This window comes from Petaurus breviceps, unplaced genomic scaffold (assembly GCF_028583685.1).
Source record: "Petaurus breviceps papuanus isolate PSGF00001 unplaced genomic scaffold, PetGlider_PUasm1.0 189, whole genome shotgun sequence".
Taxonomy (NCBI): domain Eukaryota; kingdom Metazoa; phylum Chordata; class Mammalia; order Diprotodontia; family Petauridae; genus Petaurus; species Petaurus breviceps.
The window spans coordinates 14,477,204-14,483,203 of record NW_027185809.1 but is presented as its reverse complement, the minus strand read 5'-3'; the positions used below and the strand labels follow the sequence as shown (position 1 = coordinate 14,483,203).

At 43.6% G+C, this 6,000-nt stretch overlaps 1 pseudogene; it reads left to right on the top strand.

Moving 5' to 3' along the window:
- LOC138164143 (host cell factor C1 regulator 1 pseudogene) overlaps positions 1–5,414 on the top strand; it is a 22,666-nt pseudogene extending 17,252 nt beyond the window's left edge.
- The last annotated feature ends 586 nt before the right edge of the window (positions 5,415–6,000 follow it).

Sequence of the window (6,000 nt, the reverse complement as noted above, 5' to 3'; positions counted from 1 at the left end):
TAATTCCTTTGTCCATCCTGATTTCTCCCCTATTTTCTCAATTCTTTATTCAACCTAATATGAGTTATTGATGTACATACAACAAGATGTATTGGTAACAGCACAGACTCCTTCAGAGACTAAGAGATAGTCTAAAGCCATTCAATTGTCTAAGACCACATCGGCTAGAGGATTTAGGGAGTGCAGGTACTGCAATAGGTCTGCTTTTCGTTCTCCTACAGGGATCTAGGTGGCAGAGCCAGCAATCCCAAATATCCCCACTTCCAGTGCCAGTCCAGCCTTGGGCAAAAGGCCAGTAGGCTAGGCAGAAAAAAACAACAGCAGCAACATAGGAGGGTGCAGCGAGAGAATGAACATTTTCAAAGACTGTGAAAATGATTGGAGATGGCAGGTGACAGCAAGTAGTAGAAGTTAACAAGATAATAAGGAGTTCAAAGAGGAGAGACATGAGACAGCTAGATGGGAAGTGAGTAAAGCACTGGCCCCGGAGTCAGGAGGACCCGAGTTTGGTTCCAGCCTCAGACACTTAACACCCACACAAAAAAAACTAGCCGAGTAACCTTGGGCAAGTTACTTAACCCCAATTGCCCTCAAAAAGGCAAAAAAAAAAAAAACCCAAAAAACAAAGAGGAGAGACATGAGACAGCTAGATGGCGAAGTGAGTAAAGCACTGGCCCCGGAGTCAGGAGGACCTGAGTTTGGTTCCAGCCTCAGACACTTAACACCCACGCAAAAAAAACCTAGCCAAGTAACCTTGGGCAAGTTACTTAACCCCAATTGCCCTCAAAAAGGCAAAAAAACAAACAAACCAAAAACAAAGAGGAGAGACAGGATCACCCAGAGGGTGTTACCCTTTTCCTTTTGCAGTCCTCTTGGGTGGCTCCTTCCAGAATAACAATCTCAGGTCTTCAAGTGGCTCACAGGTATATCCAGGGATGTCTGGATTGCCTGGGGAAGTAAAGGGGGTGGTGCAGGTTTAACACAGTCCAGCTGGGGAGGCCCTCAAGCTTTACCATGGTAGGAATAATGAGAATGACCCAATTGGGTCCCTTCCACTTTTCATCCAGGAATCTGCTCCCATGGGCCTTCCAGGACTTTAAGTAAACCACATGCACAGGGCTGGAAACTTTACTGCAATGGTCAGCTGGTTTTGGTAGGTGTTCATTAGCATATTCAGTCAGGACCTTCTGGACAGCTCCAAGCTGAGTTGCAAACTGGGTGCTGCTCTGGATCTAGGAGAATGTCAGATGTTAAGAAAGACCTCCCATACAGAAGTTCAAAGGGGCTAAGTTTAATATTATCCTGGGGATTGATGCAGACCCACAGTAGCCCCATGGGAAGGACTTTTACCCAGTCCTCTCTTATTTCCTGGAATAATTTTGTCAATACATGTTTGAGAGTGTGATTCATCTTTTCTGCTTTACCTGATGATTGAGAATGCCAGGCAGTGTGCAAATGGTAAGTGATTTCAAGAGCTTCAGCCCCACCTTGGGTTACTTGGGAAGTGAAGGCAAGCCTGTTATCACTTTGCAGGGAGTGGGTGTAATAGTAATGTAAAAAGATCCCTTTGTATTGGAAAGCTAAGAGGTACTTAGCACCTAGTACAAATTAAGCCTCTGTTAAAGAAACAGAAGGTATGAGCTCCTCTTGCTGATGTTACAGGAAGGGGCCGAAAAGGGAGGAGCAGTGCTGTGTATAAAAAAAAAAAAGCCCCAGAGAGGGAGTCAGAACCCCTTGGGATAAGCTTCATGGAGGCAGAAGCAGCAGCTGCTGAGGAGGCTGAAGAAGAGAGGCCCAGGCTGGAGAGAATGATTTTGATTTTGGGAACCCACTGGAGCTTTTCCTGGGAGCTGCCAAAGACTGAGGAAGCATGACTGTGATACTGGTACTTTTCATGAACCTGTTCATGGCTTTGTTAAGCCTTGACTTCCTGGGAACAGAGACTGTGAAGGATTTAAGATGGATTGGACACTGTTGTGAGCTTCAGCATGGAATAGGAACAGCATGGAGAGATGGACAAGGAACTGGGGCTGTCAGCCTTTGAACCCAGGTGACAGTTTGGTGAATCCAGGTAGGAGCTGGGACCACTGAAGGGGATCCAGGGAATCTGAGAGAATACCCTGAGTCAAGCTGAAAAAAGACTTCACTTGGATACTGTGTACTGACAGACAACTGTAACTTATTTGTGACTGAGGGGTGGATGGCCTGTGTGTTTCACACTACCCCTTAAGAGAGTGCTGAGTAGTGACTGATGTTATACCTTAGTTACCCCATGAGTGGAGAACTTTGACTAGTGTATTTTGTGACCCAAGCCTCCTTAAGGATGATTGAATGATTGAGTTGAATTGTTGAGTTACTAAGTGATTGATTGACTAAATAATTATACTTTGTTCAAAATTGTATGACCACTGTGGTGAAAACTATGTAGTCATTTTCTGTGATAAGTTGTTGTGAATGCTGTATTTTGATTATTTGTGATAAGTTATAACATTGTGAATGCTGTACCTTGATTTTCTGTGAATGTTTTGCTCTGATTTGTTATTGAATAAATAGACTGTTCACTCTACTATGTAATCAGAACCTTGAAAGCTGTTCACAGCAGCAGTCCTCTGGAAAGCTGCTTGTGCTTGGCTTTACAGTGGGACAAACCAAAATGGGGAATGACTTCTTTTAGGAAAACCTTTGATACCTCCTGGGCTTTTTCAGTTCTGCAGGGAAAAGCCTCGACCCAATTAGTGGATGTGTCTACTAAAAACAAGTAGGAGCTTAAAGTTTCTGCAAGGTAGCATGTGGGTGAAATCTATCTCCCAGTCTTCACCTGGAAATGTGCCTCTCCTCTGAACAGGTTTTAGAAGGGGAGGGGGCATAATGGCTCCTTCAGGATTCACTTGGGCACATATGGGGCATGCACAGCAAACTTGCCGCATGGTTTCTCCCAGTTTGTGGCCAGTGAAAATGGGCCTTACTAGGGACTGGAGAGCATTGTTACCTAAATGAGTGGCCTAGTGTAAGCCAAAAAGGAGCTTCTCTCTCCTGGTATGAGAAATTGTCCTGAGGGTGTCTGGAACCACCTTGAGGGGGAAAGTGTATACCCCTTTTCCTTAGCAAGAGACTATTCTCGGGGGCTATAACAAGGTATTTAGGAGTTTGGGAGCTGAAGGATTAGGGGAGCCAGTGTAATGGTTTGGTTGGCAGCCTCTTTTGCAGCTTCAAAGGTCCCGATGAAGTTTTTGTTTTTTTGTTGCTTTTAGGAGGGGGGAGGGTAGGGCAATTGTGGTTAAGTGACTTGCCCAAGGTCACATGGCTAGTTTTTTTGTGTGCGTGTGTCAAGTATCTGAGGCCGGATATGAACCCAGGTCCCCCTGACTCCAGGGCCGGTGCTCTACTCACTGCACCACCTATCCTCCCCCTGGTGAAGTTTTGAATGTGCAAACAGTATAGTTCTTGAGTTTTTTTCTATAAAATGTAGCTTTTTTAGGTAAAGAAAGGAAAAGTTGATTGGCTGGCCAGACTGGAGGACCACACCCACAGGCTGCTTAACTAACTTGTGGCTAATACACTGGTCAGTCAAATCAATCCTTTTCTTGATTGAAAGAAGTTCATACCTCATAAAGAAATCACAAGGTGTGAACCATTGTGTTTCCACACTTAAAATTTCTCTCATTCTTACACAGATTGTATTACATGGTAATGAAACGCTTCCTTACACATAGAAACTGAGCAACAACCTCAGAAGACAGACTGATAGGTTGTCTTTGTTCCCATCTACAATTTCCTCTTCCCACCACATCCCATTCCAACACAAGCTATTATTCTTCTTGCCCTACTCAAATGTTCCAGAGCATTTGTTTGATTTCTCCTTTGTCCTTTTTATTGACTACTCTCTTTTATGTTTGGATGTGTTCCTGTTCTTTTCTCCTTCCACCTTCTGTCCCAGTAGATACAATGTAAGCTCCTGGAGGGTAGAGATTGTTTTCATTTTCAGCTCTGTATCTCTGAGGCCTTGATTTTTTTCAAACCAGACTAAGTAATCTCATTGGTTTAGGGAGTTCCCAGTATAAGCTTAACATTAACCAAAAATTTTAAAGGAGTGAGAGCTCCCTTAACCAGAGGGAATCAGTACATGCTCCACAATTTTGAGTCTGAGAATTGATTACCTATGGCACTGAGAAGTGAAATGATTTGCCTATGGTCACACATCCTGAATGTGTCATAGACAAGCCTTGAACTCTGATCATCCTGATTTTGCCATCCCTGATTCCACTTAAATCCCTGGGACAACACTGAACAAGTTTCAGAGTTGCCTTAAAGACAAGGAGTCAAAAGAGTTTCCATAGTCCAGGAGAGAAATACGTCATTCTTGAAAAGCATTTCCTTTTACCTCTCCTTTACCTCTCATCACCACTATCAGTGAAATAATAGCTGATGCCAAAAAGAAAATTTACCAGTAGATTATGTACCCACATGGGAAGAGTATGGAGTAGGAATAGGTTTTGTTGTAAATCATTAAATGTTTTTTTTTCTTTCATATTGGCAGGACCTGCAACCAGTTATTGAACAGAATTGTGCAGGAGTAGAGTCTATATTAAATATATGTGACGCCCTGTTACATGACTCTGATGCTGGTGCTGATGAAACAGACTGTGATTCAATACAATAGACAACCAGAAGCCTAGACAGAGGGTGGCAAAATATTTTTGCCATGTCAGTGGAGGAGCAAATGAAGTAAGAACTTTTAAAATAAACTTCCTAATCCTTCAAACACCCATGGAGCTGGGCCACCCAGCTGGGGCCCAGAAAGACCCTAGGGAAGCACAGGGGCCAGATAGGACCCTGGATGACTGCTCCCTTCCCCAAGGAATTCAGTCCCAGAGCACCAGTTAATTGTTGGAGGAGGATCAGGACTCCCTTCAGAAGCGTTTCCTGTCTGAGGAGAACGTTTTCCCATTTATCCCACCTCAACCTGGAAAATGATCACCCCTACTGTGGCCCATCAGTAGCTTTCTCCATGGGCACTCCAGCCCCACCTGTGACCAGACCTTTGGAAGACTCTCTTCACTCAACTGAGGATTTTGGGGTCCTCTGGCCCTGAATTCCCACTCAGAGCTACTCCTCTGGCAATATCAAGGAAATCAAATCCCCTAAACCCTTTGGCTGCTGAGACTGGGGGGCTCCCAGGTATACCAAAACCCCCATAGTGGGGAGGCAATGGAGCTCTGAACCTCAAGCAACTACCCCTCTCCCTCAAGAACTTAAGTTTCTCAGTGCCCCCAACCTCAATGCCGTGAGTTGGAAATGGGCAGAATCTGGCCTTCTCTGGAAACCATAGATTCAAAAGACTAAAGAGGGTCTAGACACCCATATGTTGTACACAGAAATAGACAAGAGCACCCTCAGATTTGAGACAGGTCTGTTAGATACAATCACACACAAATTCAAGAGATGGTGGAGGAAATAGAACCACAGACTCTCCACCGTGAGAAACAGAGGGCAAGGAACATCTTAGAGGATGCAGTGACTTCCATAACAGGGGGTCTTTATAAAATCAAAATAAAGATTGGTGGGCAATGAAAAAAAATGGAGCTACAGAAAGATCACAGTGAAAATTTACCTAGTTCTTGCCTCATCATCATTCTGGAAAACTGGACACCTCCACCTTCTATATTATGATTGTGTTGAAACCTTACCTCTCTATTAAAAAGTTGTTGCATCTTATGACCAATGTTAAGGTATTCATGTTGTTTAATGGGGAACTTGCTACTAGGCAAGGGGCAAAAAAGAATGAGTAAGAAAATAATGAACCTGTGGGAAAGGTCCCACGGATTCTCGATTGTCCTCAAAATCTACTTTTAAGACCTTGCAACTGCTGTGTGAATGTCAGTTCAGGATTAAAGGTAAAGGAAAATAAAAGTTTGGTGCTTGGTATTATAAATAATAACATAATTACCAGTCACTTCACATTCCTACTTACTCAGAATGAAGACCATCAGATTTTCATGT